Source organism: Eptatretus burgeri, chromosome 4, assembly GCF_056783735.1.
Source record: "Eptatretus burgeri isolate ZD-2024b chromosome 4, Ebu_testis_v1, whole genome shotgun sequence".
Lineage (NCBI taxonomy): Eukaryota > Metazoa > Chordata > Myxini > Myxiniformes > Myxinidae > Eptatretus > Eptatretus burgeri.
This window is the reverse complement of record NC_140964.1, coordinates 78,231,466-78,252,197: the sequence shown is the minus strand read 5'-3', so window position 1 is coordinate 78,252,197 and position 20,732 is coordinate 78,231,466. Positions and strand designations below refer to the sequence as shown.

General features: G+C 48.3%; 1 long non-coding RNA gene across 4 annotated transcripts; it reads left to right on the top strand.

Annotated features, from left to right (window-relative positions):
* The first annotated feature begins 736 nt into the window (after positions 1-736).
* Positions 737-19,495, top strand: LOC147028435 (uncharacterized). Of its 4 annotated transcripts, none has more exons than XR_015057575.1 (4): positions 737-929; positions 6,251-6,378; positions 9,317-9,419; positions 16,690-19,495. It is a non-coding gene; the product is annotated as an uncharacterized LOC147028435 (long non-coding RNA). The 4 variants fall into 4 exon arrangements; XR_015057574.1 differs by having other exon boundaries at positions 6,212-6,378; XR_015057573.1 differs by having other exon boundaries at positions 737-936.
* Positions 19,496-20,732: the final 1,237 nt, after the last annotated feature.

The following is a 20,732-nucleotide window of genomic DNA, read 5'->3' as shown; positions in this document are numbered from 1 at the left end:
ATATATCCAAGGCCGTTGGTGTAAAAACAACAACAAAGTCTTTGGGACAAACGACAAATCGCTGCGTCACGTGACGTCACTCAGGCAAGTTGCGAAAACGGAGTCGTGCGGTCACGTGGTCCGGTTCCAGTTTTGCTTTTCGGGTCTGGTTTGGTCTGATGTCATGTGATCTGATTTGATCCCACGTTGCCTGCTCTGATCGCGGTCTGGCGAGTCAAATCGAATCAATCAGATTTTATTTTCGATACTACACCGATCTACGTCTCACTCAAATATGACTCCATTGTACAGGCTTTACCTCACGAAAGGAAACATACATTTGGGTCCAGTGAAGGGCATGCAATAAAAAAAACAATGGAAAATCTACCTGAATCTATATACTGCCCTTTATATGAATTTTTTTTGTGAAATATAAAATAATCGAATTGTGCAGAATTTATGCCACCACCAAAGCACGGACAACCGATGAAGATCGTTGCGTCCCACGGCGGGACGACAGGGAACATGAACGGTCAGTCAGTTGCGCAACCCATATTATGGCGATGGCGGCCGCTCGTGTTTCGAACGGCGCGGGAAGGCGACAAGGTCAAGGAGCACAAAATCTGAAGGGGGAACAATGTGCAGTGAATGAACACGACTCAATGCCATGTTTTACCGTCATCAGGTGAACAATCATTGCACAACGCGTCCAGTAATGTAAGATCCGTACGGATACAGTACGTACTAAGTATATGATTATATATTCAGCAGGCTCACATGCCTGACGTAACGATTGGTACACGGAACGTGTGAAGGACGACGTGGTCACTGAGCTGTGCACTCTGTACGATGGAAGCAGAGACGGGGTACCGAGCCACCGAGGTCGGGTAAAGTGTGGAGGATCCTGTGTTGTGTTGTGCCGGCCATCGTGACCACGGTGCACGTGGATGGTATGAGGTCCGTACGACACGTGGAGGGGGAGGGGGAAGAGGAGGGAGAGGGGGAAGAGGAGGGAGAGGAAGAGGAGGGAGAGGAGGAGGAGGAGGAGGAGGGTGCTGTGATTGGGCAATGCCAATGAGAGTGTGCGTGATCTAATTCGGTTCGAGCGATCTCTTGGGGAGGAGAATGTTCTGGTTGTTTCGTGGGGTCGAATGATCCATCTCGTGATGAGTGCGTCGTGTTTCACGCAACACTCGGTTGATGTTTGTGGTCGTGTCAGCAACGCAAGACACACCCTGGTACACAAGAAACCTTCACAAATAAACTCATTACGTTTAACTTGTCGGAATTTTGTGATAAACTGTGTGTGTGTGTGTGTGTGTGTGTGTGTGTGTGTGTGTGTGTGTGTGTGTGTACGTGTGTGTACGTGTGTGTACGTGTGTGTACGTGTGTGTGTGTGTGTGTGTACGTGTGTACGTGTGTGTGTGTGTGTACGTGTGTGTGTGTACGTGTGTGTGTGTGTACGTGTGTGTGTACGTGTACGTGACAGCTCATCGGCCATCGAGTTACAGTGTACACACAGCGGAGTTGGGGCTCGAATGGAGGGACAAATTGAGAAAGGCACGAATGATGGGAGAAACAGATTTATGGGGAGTGTGTGAGGAGAAACAGAGTTATGGGGAGGGAGTGTGTGAGGAGAAACAGAGTTATGGGGAGGGAGTGTGTGAGGAGAAACAGAGTTATGGGGAGGGAGTGTGTGAGGAGAAACAGAGTTATGGGGAGGGAGTGTGTGAGAAGAAACAGAGAGTTGTGGGGAGGGAGTGTGTGAGGAGAAACAGAGTTATGGGGAGGGAGTGTGAGGAGAAACAGAGAGTTGTTTATGGGGATGGAGTGTGTGAGGAGAAACAGAGAGTTGTGGGGAGGGAGTGTGTGAGGAGAAACGGAGAGTTGTGGGGAGGGAGTGTGTGAGGAGAAACGGAGTTATGGGGAGGGAGGATGTGAGGAGAAAGAGAGTTGTGAGGAGAAACAGAGTTGTGGGGAGGGAGTGTGTGAGGAGAAACAGAGAGTTGTGGGGAGGGAGTGTGTGAGGAGAAACAGAGTTGTGGGGAGGGAGTGTGTGAGGAGAAACGGAGTTATGGGGAGGGAGTGTGTGAGGAGAAACAGAGTTATGGGGAGGGAGTGTGTGAGGAGAAAAAGAGTTATGGGGAGGGAGTGTGTGAGGAGAAACAGAGTTATGGGGAGGGAGTGTGTGAGGAGAAACAGAGTTATGGGGAGGGAGTGTGTGAGGAGAAAAAGAGTTATGGGGAGGGAGTGTGTGAGGAGAAACAGAGTTATGGGGAGGGAGTGTGTGAGAAGAAACAGAGAGTTGTGGGGAGGGAGTGTGTGAGGAGAAACAGAGTTATGGAGAGGGAGTGTGTGAGGAGAAACAGAGAGTTGTGTATGGGGAGGGAGTGTGTGAGGAGAAACAGAGAGTTGTGGGGAGGGAGTGTGTGAGGAGAAACGGAGAGTTGTGGGGAGGGAGTGTGTGAGGAGAAACGGAGTTATGGGGAGGGAGGGTGTGAGGAGAAAGAGAGTTGTGGGGAGGGAGTGTGTGAGGAGAAACAGAGTTGTGGGGAGGGAGTGTGTGAGGAGAAACAGAGTTGTGGGGAGGGAGTGTGTGAGGAGAAACAGAGTTGTGGGGCGGGCGCGTGTGAGGAGAAAAAGAGTTATGGGGAGGGAGTGTGTGAGGAGAAACAGAGTTATGGGGAGGGAGTGTGTGAGGAGAAACAGAGTTATGGGGAGGGAGTGTGTGAGGAGAAACAGAGTTATGGGGAGGGAGTGTGTGAGGAGAAAAAGAGTTATGGGGAGGGAGTGTGTGAGGAGAAACGGAGTTATGGGGAGGGAGTGTGTGAGAAGAAACAGAGAGTTGTGGGGAGGGAGTGTGTGAGGAGAAACAGAGTTATGGGGAGGGGGTGTGTGAGGAGAAACAGAGAGTTGTTTATGGGGAGGGAGTGTGTGAGGAGAAACAGAGAGTTGTGGGGAGGGAGTGTGTGAGGAGAAACGGAGAGTTGTGGGGAGGGAGTGTGTGAGGAGAAACGGAGTTATGGGGAGGGAGGGTGTGAGGAGAAAGAGAGTTGTGGGGAGGGAGTGTGTGAGGAGAAACAGAGTTGTGGGGAGGGAGTGTGTGAGGAGAAACAGAGTTGTGGGGAGGGAGTGTGTGAGGAGAAACAGAGTTGTGGGGAGGGAGTGTGTGAGGAGAAACAGAGAGTTGTGGGGAGGGAGTGTGTGAGGAGAAACGGAGTTATGGGGAGGGAGTGTGTGAGGAGAAACAGAGAGTTGTGGGGAGGGAGTGTGTGAGGAGAAACAGAGTTGTGGGGAGGGAGTGTGTGAGGAGAAACAGAGTTGTGAGGAGTGTGTAAATATAAACAGAGAGTTGTGGGGATTGTGTGACGAGAAACAGAGTTGTGGGGATTGTGTAAAGATAAACAGAGTTATGGGGATTGTGTGAGGAGAAACAGAGTTGTGGGGAGTGTGTGAAGATAAACAGAGAGTTGTGGGGAGGGAGTGTGTGAGGAGAAACAGACTTGTGAGGAGTGTGTAAATATAAACAGAGAGTTGTGAGGATTGTGTGAGGAGAAACAGAATTGTCGGGAGTGTGTAAAGATAAACAAAGTTGTGCGGATTGTGTGAGGAGAAACAGAGTTGTGGGGATTGTGTGAGGAAAACAGAGTTGTGGGGAGTGTGTGAAGATAAACAGAGAGTTGTGGGGATTGTGTGAGGAGAAACAGAGAGTTGTGGGGAGTGTGTGAGGAGAAACAGAGAGTTGTGGGGAGTGTGTGAGGAGAAACAGAGTTATGGGGAGGGAGTGTGTGAGGAGAAACAGAGTTATGGGGAGGGAGTGTGTGAGGAGAAACAGAGTTATGGGGAGGGAGTGTGTGAGGAGAAACAGAGTTATGGGGAGGGAGTGTGTGAGGAGAAACAGAGTTATGGGGAGGGAGTGTGTGAGGAGAAACAGAGTTATGGGGAGGGAGTGTGTGAGGAGAAACAGAGTTATGGGGAGAGAGTGTGTGAGGAGAAACAGTTATGGGGAGGGAGTGTGTGAGGAGAAAAAGAGTTATGGGGAGGGAGTGTGTGAGGAGAAACAGAGTTATGGGGAGGGAGTGTGTGAGGAGAAAAAGAGTTATGGGGAGGGAGTGTGTGAGAAGAAACAGAGAGTTGTGGGGAGGGAGTGTGTGAGGAGAAACAGAGTTATGGGGAGGGAGTGTGTGAGGAGAAACAGAGAGTTGTTTATGGGGATGGAGTGTGTGAGGAGAAACAGAGAGTTGTGGGGAGGGAGTGTGTGAGGAGAAACGGAGAGTTGTGGGGAGGGAGTGTGTGAGGAGAAACGGAGTTATGGGGAGGGAGGATGTGAGGAGAAAGAGAGTTGTGAGGAGAAACAGAGTTGTGGGGAGGGAGTGTGTGAGGAGAAACAGAGAGTTGTGGGGAGGGAGAGTGTGAGGAGAAAAAGAGTTGGGGGGAGGGAGCGTGTGAGGAGAAACGGAGTTATGGGGAGGGAGTGTGTGAGGAGAAACAGTTATGGGGAGGGAGTGTGTGAGGAGAAACAGAGTTATGGGGAGGGAGTGTGTGAGGAGAAAAAGAGTTATGGGGAGGGAGTGTGTGAGGAGAAAAAGAGTTATGGGGAGGGAGTGTGTGAGGAGAAACAGAGTTATGGGGAGGGAGTGTGTGAGGAGAAAAAGAGTTATGGGGAGGGAGTGTGTGAGAAGAAACAGAGAGTTGTGGGGAGGGAGTGTGTGAGGAGAAACAGAGTTATGGGGAGGGAGTGTGTGAGGAGAAACAGAGAGTTGTTTATGGGGATGGAGTGTGTGAGGAGAAACAGAGAGTTGTGGGGAGGGAGTGTGTGAGGAGAAACGGAGTTATGGGGAGGGAGTGTGTGAGGAGAAACAGAGTTATGGGGAGGGAGGATGTGAGGAGAAAGAGAGTTGTGGGGAGGGAGTGTGTGAGGAGAAACAGAGTTGTGGGGAGGGAGTGTGTGAGGAGAAACAGAGAGTTGTGGGGAGGTAGTGTGTGAGGAGAAACGGAGTGTTGTGGGGAGGGAGTGTGTGAGGAGAAACAGAGTTGTGGGGAGGGAGTGTGTGAGGAGAAACAGAGTTGTGGGGAGGGAGTGTGTGAGGAGAAACAGAGAGTTGTGGGGAGGGAGTGTGTGAGGAGAAACAGAGTTGTGAGGAGTGTGTAAATATAAACAGAGAGTTGTGGGGATTGTGTGACGAGAAACAGAGTTGTGGGGATTGTGTAAAGATAAACAGAGTTGTGGGGATTGTGTGAGGAGAAAGAGTTGTGGGGAGTGTGTGAAGATAAACAGAGAGTTGTGGGGAGGGAGTGTGTGAGGAGAAACAGAGTTGTGAGGAGTGTGTAAATATAAACAGAGAGTTGTGGGGATTGTGTGAAGATAAACAGAGAGTTGTGGGGATTGTGTGAGGAGAAACAGAGTTGTGGGGAGTGTGTAAAGATAAACAGAGAGTTGTGGGGAGTGTGTGAGGAGAAACAGAGAGTTGTGGGGTTTGTGTGAGGAGAAACAGAGAGTTGTGGGGATTGTGTGAGGAGAAACAGAGAGTTGTGGGGAGTGTGTAAAGATAAACAGAGAGTTGTGGGGAGTGTGTGAGGAGAAACAGAGAGTTGTGGGGATTGTGTGAGGAGAAACAGAGAGTTGTGGGGAGTGTGTAAAGATAAACAGAGAGTTGTGGGGAGTGTGTGAGGAGAAACAGAGAGTTGTGGGGAGTGTGTGAAGATAAACAGAGAGTTGTGGGGATTGTGTGAGGAGAAACAGAGTTGTGGGGAGTGTGTAAAGATAAACAGAGTTGTGGGGATTGTGTGAGGAGAAACAGAGTTGTGGGGATTGTGTGAGGAGAAACAGAGTTGTGGGGATTGTGTGAGGAAAACAGAGTTGTGGGGAGTGTGTGAAGATAAACAGAGAGTTGTGGGGATTGTGTGAGGAGAAACAGAGAGTTGTGGGGAGTGTGTGAGGAGAAACAGTGTTGTGGAGTGTGTGTGAGGAGAAACAGAGTTGTGGGGATTGTGTGAGGAGAAACAGAGAGTTGTGGGGAGTGTGTGAGGAGAAACAGAGAGTTGTGGGGAGTGTGTGAGGAGAAACAGAGTTGTGGGGAGTGTGTGAGGAGAAACAGAGTTGTGGGGAGTGTGTGAGGAGAAACAGAGAGTTGTGGGGAGTGTGTGAGGAGAAACAGAGAGTTGTGGGGAGTGTGTGAGGAGAAACAGAGTTGTGGGGAGTGTGTGAGAAGTTCGCCTCCTCTTCACGAAGGACACTGGGATGTTAAGTTCCCCCAACTCATGCCGTCAGATCGGACGTCGAGTTTAACGTCCATCCGAGGGATGCCACATCCATCGATGAATCACGCTGGCTGTAAAACAGCATCATCACGATTTATACCTGGGTCGGGATTCACACCTGGACAAGAGTGTTTCGAGGCGAGTGAGCGTACCTCTCGGGCCAACGCCCTTTGGCCATCCTCACAGACCACCAAAATGATAGTTCGCACTTTGTTGAGTCTATGTATTTGAGCGATAATTATGTTTTGTATTATAACTTACCTGTTCTCCAATAAACAAACCTTGATAGTACATGATCAAAAAAACTGGTCACGACCATGGAATGTTGAACAACAATTTCTTGTACAGGTGTGGTTGTTTACCTGGGTTGGATAATTATCAGTGCATCAACAGGTATTTGTGGTATGTCGACTGTCGTGTTCATGATGTATCTCCCCTGGTTTTTTTTTAGACAATTCTTTTGTATGTAGTCAAGGCTCGTGGAAGAGCTCGAATGCTGAACACATTCGGATGCAAAACAACACAATGATGTTTTTTGTGATGTCACTTGGTCACAGTCGTTTCCATGGTTACGTGTAGCGGTTTCCATGGATACGTGTAGCGGTTTCCATGGTTACGTGTAGCGGTTTCCATGGTTAAGTGTAGCGGTTTCCATGGTTAAGTGTAGTGGTTTCCATGGTTAAGTGTAGTGGTTTCCATGGTTAAGTGTAGTGGTTTCCATGGTTAAGTGTAGTGGTTTCCATGGTTAAGTGTAGTGGTTTCCATGGTTGCGTGTAGCGGTTTCCATGGTTAAGTATAGCGGTTTCCATGATTACGTGTAGCGATTTCCATGGTTGCGTGTAGCGGTTTCCATGGTTGCGTGTAGCGGTTTCCATGGCTGCGTGTAGCGGTTTCCATGGCTGCGTGCAGCAGTTTCCATGGTTGCGTGTAGCGGTTTCCATGGTTAAGTGTAGCAGTTTCCATGGTTGCGTGTAGCGGTTTCCATGGTTGCGTGTAGCGGTTTCCATGGCTGCGTGCAGCGGTTTCCATGGTTGCGTGTAGTGGTTTCCATGGTTACGTGTAGCGGTTTCCATGGCTGCGTGCAGCGGTTTCCATGGTTGCGTGCAGCGGTTTCCATGGTTGCGTGTAGCGGTTTCCATGGTTGCGTGTAGCGGTTTCCATGGTTGCATGTAGCGGTTTCCATGGTTGCGTGTAGCGGTTTCCATGGTTAAGTGTAGCGGTTTCCTTGGTTACGTGTAGCGGTTTCCATGGCTGCGTGTAGCGGTTTCCATGGTTGCGTGTAGCGGTTTCCATGGTTGCGTGTAGTGGTTTCCATGGTTACGTGTAGCGGTTTCCATGGCTGCGTGCAGCGGTTTCCATGGTTGCGTGTAGCGGTTTCCATGGTTGCATGTAGCGGTTTCCATGGTTGCGTGTAGCGGTTTCCATGGTTAAGTGTAGCGGTTTCCTTGGTTACGTGTAGCGGTTTCCATGGCTGCGTGTAGCGGTTTCCATGGTTGCGTGTAGCGGTTTCCATGGTTGCGTGTAGTGGTTTCCATGGTTACGTGTAGCGGTTTCCATGGCTGCGTGCAGCGGTTTCCATGGTTGCGTGCAGCGGTTTCCATGGTTGCGTGTAGCGGTTTCCATGGTTAAGTGTAGCGGTTTCCATGGTTGCGTGTAGCGGTTTCCATGGTTAAGTGTAGCAGTTTCCATGGTTGCGTGTAGCGGTTTCCATGGTTGCGTGTAGCGGTTTCCATGGCTGCGTGCAGCGGTTTCCATGGTTGCGTGTAGTGGTTTCCATGGTTACGTGTAGCGGTTTCCATGGCTGCGTGCAGCGGTTTCCATGGTTGCGTGTAGCGGTTTCCATGGTTGCGTGTAGCGGTTTCCATGGTTGCGTGTAGCGGTTTCCATGGTTGCATGTAGCGGTTTCCATGGTTGCGTGTAGCGGTTTCCATGGTTACGTGTAGCGGTTTCCATGGCTGCGTGCAGCGGTTTCCATGGTTGCATGTAGCGGTTTCCATGGTTGCGTGTAGCGGTTTCCATGGTTAAGTGTAGCGGTTTCCTTGGTTACGTGTAGCGGTTTCCATGGCTGCGTGTAGCGGTTTCCATGGTTGCGTGTAGCGGTTTCCATGGTTGCGTGTAGTGGTTTCCATGGTTACGTGTAGCGGTTTCCATGGCTGCGTGCAGCGGTTTCCATGGTTGCGTGCAGCGGTTTCCATGGTTGCGTGTAGCGGTTTCCATGGTTGCGTGTAGCGGTTTCCATGGTTGCGTGTAGCGGTTTCCATGGTTGCGTGTAGCGGTTTCCATGGTTGCGTGTAGCGGTTTCCATGGTTGCGTGTAGCGGTTTCCATGGTTAAGTGTAGCGGTTTCCATGGTTGCGTGTAGCGGTTTCCATGGCTGCGTGTAGCGGTTTCCATGGTTGCGTGTAGCGGTTTCCATGGTTGCGTGTAGCGGTTTCCATGGTTGCGTGTAGCGGTTTCCATGGTTGCGTGTAGCGGTTTCCATGGTTGCGTGTAGCGGTTTCCATGGCTGCGTGTAGCGGTTTCCATGGCTGCGTGTAGCGGTTTCCATGGTTGCGTGTAGCGGTTTCCATGGCTGCGTGCAGCGGTTTCCATGGCTGCGTGCAGCGGTTTCCATGGTTGCGTGTAGCGGTTTCCATGGTTGCGTGTAGCGGTTTCCATGGTTGCGTGTAGCGGTTTCCATGGTTACGTGTAGCGGTTTCCATGGTTACGTGTAGTGGTTTCCATGGTTGCGTGTCGCGGTTTCCATGGTTAAGTGTAGTGGTTTCCATGGTTAAGTGTAGTGGTTTCCATGGTTCCGTGTAGTGGTTTCCATGGTTGCGTGTCGCGGTTTCCATGGTTAAGTGTAGTGGTTTCCATGGTTAAGTGTCGTGGTTTCCATGGTTAAGTGTAGTGGTTTCCATGGTTCCGTGTAGCGGTTTCCATGGTTTCCTCATATTTAGAGGGGAAATCCGTGGAATTGATCACACCGAATGGCTTGAGGTTTTTCTTTGTCGATCATTTGAGGCCCTGTTTATAAATTCCTTGCCGTGAAAGAAGCATATCCTTCATATGCATTTCATCCTTCACTCTCCAACCAGGAAACGATGTCAGGAGAGCTTGTGGAACATTGAAGTGGGTGTCACTGTGGGGTGCAGTTCGGTTCGTGGCGTGGGCTCCGTCTCATCTTGTCCTGGACTGCAAGTAAGTTTCCCAAATGAACAACATGTGTTTGTCAAGAACGGTGGATTTATTTTCTGTATTAACTGAAAGCCAATGACGGTATGTTAACGGCCGTGGGAAGCGAGATTGAAGCTTCAAGGCTCTTGATGTGGCCCCTTTGACTGTGGAGCCTACCTGTTCGCCCTCAAGGTTTGATATCCACTGGAGTAGAATATTAAGATTCTTGTGTGAATGCCAGAAAACCTTGCGTTCCTTTGAAAGGAAACCAAAATGTTGAATCGTCCACGAATCGATCATTGGTGATGAATTATATTATTTATGCTTGAGCTGTTGGAGATCTCGTGAGAATGCGTCATAATGAAGGTATGTGCTGAAAAAGTGGAAATAACTGACTTCTCCTCTTTACTAACCACTGGTAAAGGTGTTCTGAAGAATATTGTCTGTTTATTCACTAATATATTTTTGGTTAAAATACCATTGGAAAACTTCCATGACCTAATCTGTTGAACTCTCTCATACATTAATATTAACAACAAAAACGATCTTATAATGCTTCATCTTCCTCTCTCACACACGTGGTACTCTTTACTGTTTCACAATGCACTACTCTTCTGCTATTTTAACAGACTGCTCTCATTTCGACCTCTCCTTCATTCCTTGCCTAAAAAATCCAACTATTACAGCGCTTCTCTCCATGCTCTGAATTTGCCTTCATTGCATCCATCAAGAATTGTGTTAAATCGCATCTCTGACCTAAAACTTTTAAAAACCACAGTTTGCCATGGATGCTCACTTTCCATCAACCATTCTTTTTTTCCAACTTCAGTGCCAACTCACCCCCCTCACCCCTCACTCTCACTCTCAAAGCAATCATCCCACTCTTCTCCCTCCAAGCCTCCCTCTCACCTCTTTCAAAAATTCCCCCTCACCTTTCTCCCACCTTTCATCCCCCTCACTCTTCCTTCTCTAAGTTTCCCCCCTCTCATCCACCAACCTGCCTCCCTCCACTGCCCTCTCACCTCCATCTCTTCACTCCACCTCCTCAAATACTCAACTGCCATCTTCCTTGTCTCTTGTCCCCCCTCTCCCAGCACCACAGAGCCTTTTCTCCTCCTCATTCGGCCCCTCCCCTCGCTATTCTGCAATACCCCACACTCCTTCAGCAACCCTCCTTACCTCCCCCCTCGTCCCTCGTCCTACCCTCCCCCGCCCCCTCCACCTCCTGCACCCAAACCCTCCTCCCCTACCTCTTCATTAAAAGTGTGGACCTCAAATATCCGGGGCCTTCGCTCAAACCTTTCAGATCTTTCCATGCAGGTTGCCACTGACAAACCAGACATTATCTGCCTAACAGAAACTTTCCTCTCCCAAGACGTGTCTGACTCCCAAGTATCTCTCCCTGGTTACTCCCTCTTACGGTATGACAGACCTGAGCCTCGTCCTGGTGGAGGTGTTGCTCTCTTCATCAAAGACTCTATTCCTCACTCTCCCTGCACTGCTCTCACTCCCCCACACCCCCAGGAATACCTCTGGCTTCGGCTTCCCCTCCACTCCCACCTCATGTTTATATGTGTACTGTACCGTCCACCGAACAGTGATGACTCCATCTACACCTCACTCTCCTAAAACATGGACCATCTTCTATCTTCTCATCCAAACTCTCTCTTCCTCTTATGTGGCGACTTCAATTGTCATCACGCCAGTTGGCTAGGTGTGGGTACCTCTCTCACCTGCCATGGGACATCAGCAAAAGCTTTCTGTGACTCATTGGGACTGACTCAATCGGTCAACTTCCCGACCCGGATCTCAACCAATGGTACTCCATCTCTTCTGGATCTGATTTTGACAAATTTCCCTGACAATATCTGCTGCTCTTCCTTCGCTCCAATTGGTTCTTCTGACCACGTCCTTGTTAAAGTGGACATCTCTCTGGCTGTTATCAGAGAACCACCTCACCACCGTCAAGTCTGGCATTTCACTCAAGCCGACTGGCAGGGTCTCCGAGCAGCCATCAAACTTACAGACTGGTCTCCTATCACTACTTTCTCAAACATCAACTCATCCTGGGAATTCTTTCAAAGAAACTTGCTCTCCCTCATGCACAGATTTATCCCCTCTCGTGTTCAGTTGTCTTACCCTTCCTCCCGCCCTTGGTTTACTGAAGCTTGTGGCGAGGCAGTTGTCCTGAAACAACTTGCCTTTGCCTCATGGAAAGCAAACCCAACTGAGGGCAATCTCAGTTCTTTCCACAAAGCTCGGAACAAGTGTGTATCTACCCTCAGGAGAACCAGAAAACAACATCTTTCTCATCTCAAGTCTGAACTCTCAAACCTCTCTCCCTCCTCAAAATCCTGGTGGCGTTTAATCAAATCTGTTTCTGGTGTATGTTCCCCCTCCATCCCCTCCCTTACCTCAAATGGCCGCACTGCTGATTCCACACGTGATAAAGCTGAATGTCTAAACTCGGTGTTTGCAGCTAAATCTTGTGTCCCAAACCCATCACTATCTCTACCCACTTTACCCAGTCGCACCCAACTGTCCCTGGACTCTGTATCCTTTTCTCCTGACAAGGTGGAGAGCTTGCTTTCAAACCTCGAGTCAGATTCTGCAACCGGTCCAGACGGCATCAGCCCACGTGTCCTCAAAGCCTGCTCTTCTGCTCTTGCTCACCCTCTCTCTGTTCTATTCACCCTCTCATTTGCGCAAGGTCATCTGCCATCTGCTTGGAAATCTGCTAACATCACTGCCCTGCACAAAAAAGGTGCAAAAACAGATCCCTATAACTACAGACCAATCAGCCTTCTCCCAATCATCAGCAAGGTTATGGAATCCATCATCGCTTCAGACATGAAATCCTTCCTCTTCTCCAATGGCTTGATTTCCAATCATCAATTTGGTTTCAGACCAGGTCACTCTACCCTAGATATGCTGCTTCTGCTCTCCCATCAATGGATGGAGGTCCTCAATGCCAGACAGGAAATCCGAGCCGTATCCCTGGACATATCTCGTGCTTTTGACACAGTCTGGCACCCTGCCCTACTCACCAAACTCTCTTCCCATGGTATTCAAGGCCATCTCCACTCATGGCTCGCAGACTTCCTCTCCTGTCGCAGTCAACGTGTGGCCCTAAATGGAGTTCTTTCATCCCCTCTTCCTGTGCAGGCTGGAGTTCCTCAAGGTAGCGTTCTGGGCCCTGTTCTTTTTCTGGTTTTCATCAATGATCTCTCGGACTCTCTGGAAAATCCTCTATTTCTCTTTGCCGATGACTCCACCCTCTGCTGTACCATCTGTCATCCCTCAGACCGGCAAGCAGCAGCTTCTTCGCTCACTGCAGATCTGGATAAAATCACAAACTGGTCCAACACGTGGAACATGTCTTTCAATCCAGACAAATCTCACACTCTCACTATGTCTCTTCGAAAGGACCGTTTACAAAACCCCCCCATCCACTTTCTCAACAATCCTCTGGAAGAAGTCTTTTCTTTCAAGCTTCTGGGTCTCACTATCTGCCATGACCTTTCCTGGGAAAGTCACATTTCCAACCTTGCCTCAAAAGCCAGTCGCCGACTGGGAATCCTCCGTCGTGCAAAGTCCTTCCTCGGCCCTCTTGAGCTCCTGACCACTTACAAAGCTTTTGTCCGTAGCCTGATGGAGTACTGCTCTCCCCTCTGGGCTGGTGCTCCTGCCTCCCACCTTTCTCGACTTCACGCTGTCGAAACCAGGGCTTTTAAGATCATTGGCATCTCCCGCAATGAAGCTGAGTCTTTGGGCCTCTCACTCAATCACCGCAGGTTGGTCGGTGGTCTTTCTGTCTTCTACCGACTCCTCTCCAGCCTTGCCCCCCCTGCTCTCTCTGCGATTTGTCCCAACCACATTTCCACAGGGCGCTCAAGGTCTGCCAACAACCCCCTTCTGGTAAAACTACCAAAATCACGAATCACTGCTCATCTTCACTCTTTCATTCCTCTTTTTTCCCGCCTTTGGAATAAACTTCCTCACTCTATTCTTTCCCATTCTTCCCTTCAGGCTTTCAAAACAGCTGTTCACCACCACCTCTTATCTTCCCCCACCCAAATCCTCGATCTTCTCTACTCCCGATAATCCACCCAAGCCCACTTCCTTCAATTCTCCTGCTTTCCTTCCTGAAAGTCCCTTTAATGTCCATCTTCCCCTCGCCATGTTCCCCGTCCCATCCCCATCCCTCTCCCTTCCACAGTTCACCTGTGTCTGTTCCCCAATGTTTTGTCCCTTCCACTCCCGCCCCTCTTGTCTCATGCCTCCTTGCTGTGAGTTGTGTGTTAGCTCTCATACGAGCCTCGACCAAGGTATACAAAAAAAAAAAAAAAAAAAAAACCGAAGGATGTGGCAGGACAATACGAGTCCAACTTGGGATGATAAGTGTTCTATCCTCCGAATTCCAGCAAGATTGAATTTGAACGAAGCCTCCTTCCTTGTGTGAACACAGTTGGTGGGGGGTTGGGGTGGGGGGGGGAGGGGACAGCATGCCAAAGCATGCCAGCATTCTCGGGGGACATTTAGCCTGCTATCTTGTCCAGCATAATGTGCAAGTTCTTACATGATTTGCAAATCGTTTCTTATGTATTTTTGCAAGTGGGCCTTTGGTTCACTGTAACAGATGACAATAATTTAATTTGCAAAACAGGATGAGAAAGGTGCCTCGAGCTGTCCAGCCTGGGTTGGGATCTCATCGTAAATATAAACTGTCACACTGGTGTATCATAGGTTGGGCGAGGCGTCAATGGGTGTGCAATCCCCATCCATCGGCTGGATGTTAAACTGGAGCAACCGTCTGCTGGCATTCCTTTGTTTATATTGGAGATCCCAAGATGACCTTCACGAAGAGTATAGGTGAGTCATTGCTGGCCTTCTGGACAAATTCTGAAACCCCACCTGACTGCTCGGAAAGCAATGGAAAGCCACCCAGCACATCAAAACCACTCAGCCCAACCCAACCAAAGCACCTAGCGTAACCACTTCGCGTGACCAAACCACCTGGCATAACAAAGATAAAAAAGATAAACAGCGATACCTTCTTGGTAAAGCTGTTATCCACTTTGTTGTCGGGTCAGATTTTTTTTTTCACAGGAGTTGAGGGTTGAACTGATCAGCGGTGCGGCTGGTACGTTGTCCTTCCAAGAGGACGTAAGCCGCCTGTCTCATCTATACATTAAAGTCACCGGATTTTTCTGTCCTTCCATCTCTCTGTTTGTCACGCTTTTTTCAGTGGGACATCATTTCGGCATTAGTCGAGGCCTCCACGGACGTGGACGTCATCCTGGCATCCAGCACTGAACCCATCCAGTCACCTCGCTGATGGCAATTGACCACCATCACCCATATATGTGACTCTTTCTGACGTCCATAGATGACAGACTGAATGCCAGACGCTAAGCGACAGGATGACGGATTTAGTAGGATGCTGGTGTAGTAACACTACGTTACACCTGGGATGCCATTATGGCGTGACATCCAGCTCGGCCTTTACGGAAATGTTTTATTCATGACTCGATGAGAATTGCATGATGCAACTTGAAAAAAACAAAAGATGGAATGTCTGATCCCTGTAAACATAAAACGAATTCATCATATTGTTTGTGTGTGTGTGTGTGTGTGTGTGTGTGTGTGTGTGTGTGTGTGTGTGTGTGAGTGTGTGTGTGTGTGTGTGTGTGTGTGTGTGTGTGTGTGTGTGTGTGTGTGTGTGTGTGTTACTAAAATTAATGCTGTGTTGTTACTTGGTGGCATCAACAAAATGTTTCTGGAATAAGACTTTTTTTTTTTGCAAATATTGACTGTCAATAAACTGAATTGCTACTGTACCATATATAACTTATGTTATTCAACTACCGTCAGTGAAGCGACACGTTCAATGCTAGTATTTAATAATATTAACATGAAAACAGTTTATAGATCAGACATATTCAAAACTATCACTCAAATGCGTGTCTAACCAGTGACTGATTCATGATTGCGATGAAACAATAATGTTGTAAGGGTTTGTGCAACTTTAATGGCAAGTATCCTTTTGGGATCATAGGGACCATTTATTCCTTTCCTCAAGCTAACAACGAGATTTGAAGAGTTTTATTTGGAAGGTAAACAGGAACTGTGCATGCCAACTATGTCATTTTTCAAACTGTGCATGCCAACTATGTCATTTTTCAAACTGTGCATGCCAACTGACATACTCAATGTACACATACCTCACATCTTGTTCAGCTTGTTACCATGGAAACCAAGGCTTTCAAGATCATTGGAATCTCTCGCGATGAAGCTGAGTGTATGGGCCAATCACCTTGCCATTGCTGACAGGTCGGTGGTCTCTCTGTCTTCTTCCACCTCATTTCTGGCCTTGCACCTTCTCCCCTCTCCGTGCTCTTTCCCCTCCACCTCCCTCAAGTATCTGTTGGACGCACACGGTAAATCAGTAACCCCCTCCAGGTGAAACTGCCTAAATCCAGAAACACTGTTCACCTCCTCTCATTTATTCCTCTCTTTTCCCACCTGTGGAACCACCTTCCACACTTTCTTCAATCTCATTCTTCTCTCCCGGTCTTCAAGACAGCTGTTCACGACCATCTCAGGTCATCCTCCATCCAAAGCTATGATCTTTTCTCCACTTACGTATCTTTTCTAAGCCACCCCACCCCTCCCAAAAATTTGCTTATGTATTCATTTTGTCCACTCCTTGCGTTTTCCCATAACCCTCATCATTACCTGCATCCATTGTTTGTCCGTCTCCATCTACCTTCTCCCTCCACCCTGGTATTGGCGTTTCCCCTTTTTCCTGCTGTTCCATTTGTTATGTCATATCCTGGTCTGTTCGGTGTCTGAGCTCATCCATGGGTCTATACCATGTATATAAAAATAATACATTTAGTATATACATTCTGTTGTGGGAATGCGATGGGGACGTAGTGTAGTTATTTCATTATTAAATGTTCAGCATAAGAAGTATGGTATTTGTGTACAAGGATCACAATGTATCGAAGCACTTACTGTATGTCGAGACAGAATTAATTGTTAGCCCTCTATTCTTTAATGTGTCTATGACCTCATTATCCCTCGATAATCCTTTTAAATAATTCCTCTGTTATCTGTCTAAACTCAAAATGTTTGTTTTTAATGCACTTGCAAAATCTTGAAGAGTGGGGCAAGCAGGAGAATAAACAGGTGCTGTTTTTAATGGCAGTTAAATCACCACCCAAGGGGCTGGTGGAGGAACTGTGCTGGCTCATGTTTTTTTTTTTTTTGTGTTTGTCCCGCGCTGCAGCCCTGATGCCCGAATGCGCCCGCTGAGGAGCGAGAAGTGATTAAAAAGGCAGGCGCGCAGGGAGAAAGAAAATCGCAATCGGCTGAAGAGGCTTCCCAGAATCGGCTGAGAGGAGTTTTGCCTCATTTCTGGTTTAGGAGCATTTGCCCTGCCATGGAGTTGGGCTTCCTTCAAAACTGCTGCACGGTTTTGTCAACTACCTCTTCATTGTCTTGTGAATCCCCGTCTGTCTTAATAATTGTTGTGTGAATGTATAAGGAAGTGGTGAAGCCAACTTGACTTTGTGGGTGCCAGGGGTTATTCCTTACCACTGTGGTGAATTATCTGTACATAGTCTATGTGCTTTTCTCATCCTATCTCACCTTCCCCATTTATTAATTCTGTTTATTTCCTTTAAGTTGTGTCGGCTAGTTGGTGGTTCGACTTTGGGCTATTATTCCCTGCGCGGTTTAAAAGAACAACCGTGGAACATTGGCACCTTTAACCAGATATCGAGTTTTCAAATGGTGATACGGTTCCTCGGGCTTCGCTCAGCCCACCATATCCTAATAAATGGGGAACCTATGACAGCGACAGATCCTCGTTAGAGCTTTCTGTATGCCAAAACCTGAAGTTAAGATCTATTCATTCAGCTTTCCTGACGGATGGCTTATGGACTCAATGGTTCGTCGTTAAATTAGTGATCATTGTGCGAATGGAGGATTTGACCTTGAGTCCACCTGGCGGTCAACCGCAACAATACATACATAGTTTGATCTTCATATTGTTGCGAATTCGCGCCCGCCGGCGTGCGGACAGCCACGTCACTCAAATCGCGACCGCGTCGCCCACCGGACGGACAATTCAATCGTGACCCTCCGGGAACTATCGCCCGGAGCCAGTCACGGGTGGGCCTTTCGACCTCACCACAATCGTGCCAATCGGCCACCCGTGTAGGATAGGGTTGTTCGCCAAACTCGACCTACCTAAGTACCCACGCGGATGGTAAACTGGGCGATCGTACCTCGCTGCAGGTCGACTCCGGACACGAGCCGCTTGGGCGGCCCGTTCCGTACTATCGGGATAACCGAGCGGTGTTATCGTCGACCTCGACGGTTCAGATTATTTACCGGGCGTTTTGCACCCACTACAAACCCTTTATGTGAAGCAGGATGGAGGGTCAATAAAGAAAAGACGAAGCGAAACGGGAAAACAGTTCACACAATGCACATTTATTTCCCGGCACACGGAAAGCACAAATATACGGCCAAACAGTCAAAATGCGCATATAGCGACCAAAACAAAAGCAACAACGACGCAGAGTTATTACTGACTACGTGCACACACGGCAACACTTATACAGTTCTACTTTACAGACAGCGCCAACACACATTTACACAAAAGCAAAGGAAAGAAGCCACCCTCATCGACAAGGGGGCAGACAGGCCTGTAGGCCAAATGTGCGCGTGACCTGGAGGAGCGGCCAGGTCCGCAAGACTGGGGGGTCCTACCCGCGTCCTCGTGACGCGTTGGCGGACGAGCCGCAAATGTAGCCGCGCGGCTGTGCCCCGACTCCGTGCTCCTTGGCGGGTTTCGTTGGCACGACGTTTGGAGTGGGGTGGGAACGGGGCCACCTTTTTGCACTATCTCAGCGCGGGGGAAAGGGGGAATTGTTGATGCCCTGGGGGAGGAGAATGGCTGGCTTGGGTCCCGTGACGAGCGATCCCACACCGCACCTCGTCGGTCCCACACCGATCCCACACCTCGTCGCCGACCTTCTCGCCTCGGACCCGAGCTCCTTTGCCTCTTCCCACAACTCTTCTCAGCCGACTCCAGAACCCAACTCGATGACACTCTCCTCAGCCGACTGCAGAACCCAACTCTTTGCCACACCGATAACTTTGCCACCCGACTCCATTGACTTATAGGCCGGCAGGAGCAGCTAATATGCAAATATTCGGATCAGGATGACCTCGAGGGGCAGAGCCACGCTCACCCATTGGTCGCAGGAAACAGGGGCGTGAACCTCCCCTGATCCTAGAATTTGCATATATCGATTTCACACAGACGCGCCTGGAGGCAGGGCCAAGCCGCCCCGCGCTTGCTAATTGGACGGAGGAAAAGTGGGCGTGTAGCGTTCTTGATCCAAATTCTCCCTCGAAAAGGCCGCTATTTGCGCTCGCGGCTCGGTGCGTTCGGCACCAATCGTCGGACGGGCCCAAGACAGCCCGACACTCAGTGTTCACAGGTGGTGCGGGGATGACCGTAGGAGATAGGTGAAGGTGGTGGAGGGTTTTCGGTGGTGGTTTGATGGTTATGGTGGTGATGCGATGATGTGGGAGCGAGTTGTGAAGGTAAAGGTCGTGGCTGTTGGCGTTGTTGTTGTCTGAGGGTTGGAGCGTGGTTGCAGTTGGTGACGATTGCTGGCGTGGTGGTTGTTGTGTGATGGTGGTTGAGACGTGGTTGGTTCAAAATAAAGATAGAACAGAAAAAATGGCTATCTCAAAGCGTCGCAGCCCGGATGAATCACATAAATCCCCTCTATACAACAGGTTTGGGGCTAACTACACATGTACCTATGAAGATATCTCACCTGAGGGTCCTTTATGGTGTAATGCGAATTTCCACAGCCGTAACAATATTTTATTTCATTGGCCAGCTGGACCAGTAAGACCCAAGCCTCACTGGCCCACAGAGGTGACACTTTGAGATTGATGATCAAAATGGAACAGTTCCACCAGGAAAGCAAGAAATGATGTTTCAATCAACAAAATGTTTATCTGTTAATGAGCTCATTAATTTGAAAATAAAATAACTGCATATCCTATCCATGTTCAGGTTTATATTCTTGCATGTAGGTGGAGTAAAGTGAAAAGCTTTGAACTTTGACTTCTCTGGATACATCCAATGGCAGCTTTTGAAAATTGAGAAGCCTTTAAGCCATATATAGTGATCACATAGATGTTAGCAACAGACTAAAAATAATATGCGAGTGTTTTGGACCACATGAAATAAGGAGAAGCAGGGCAAGAAAATAGGACTTTGCAAGAACATTGCAGCACATGTCTATCTGTGAGTACTGTATCAATGAGAATGTAAAATGAAGTGAAACTCATGAAAAAGGACATTTTATAACACACAACTGTTGTCCTGACTGTGGTTGTTGTTTTTGTACTCCTGTATCCTTTTATATGTCTTTTCTGTTGCTTTGAGATAAGAAGTATTACAATGCAAGTATTTCCTTTTGTGTGCTCATCCCATGGCCTTGTAAATGGTTCCTGCTGTGGTAGAACAATTAATGTTACTGTTGGAATCGCTACCTTAAAGCTTGAGGTCCCACCTCTTCTTTCTCAATCCTGGAAACACAAGCTTTTTAAAACAGGCAAGTCTATGATGAAACGAACGAATTTTTGTTCCAGGTAAATGGATTATCAGCTTTCCAACCAAGTATATTCGTTGTTATCCCCCACCAACCAACGAAGTTGGTGGGGGATATAGAAATGGGTTCTGTCCGTCCATCCGTCACATTTCGTTTCGGGAACTTAACTACAAATCCCCTCAAGATATATTTACGAAATTTGGTACACATATCAAGCAAGTGATGAACTGGTGCCTTTTGATATTTTCTAATTGATAGGTCAACATGGTTTGGCAGCCATGTTGGATTTAAGAAAAATATTAAATAATGTTTTCTCTGGAATCACATAACCTAACGAAGTGAAAATTTGCAACTATCATCTTCCGTCACGTCTGCATACATAGTAAAAATTATGACATCACAAGTCACATGGTTTGGTGGCCATCTTGGATAGAAAAACGCACCTCATCCGATTAACATGAAACTTCACACACGTATTCCACTGGAGGATTGGAGGCAGAATGTAAATTTATGTCATAGGTCACAGGGTTCGTCAGCCATCTTGGATTGAAAATTAATAAATTTAAAAAATCTTCTTCTCCAGAACAGCTGGACAGATTGAGGCAAAATTTCACATACACTTTCCCCAAGACTAGTGAATTTCACATACACTTTCACATACTTTCAGAAGTTTGTTAATTTCTAA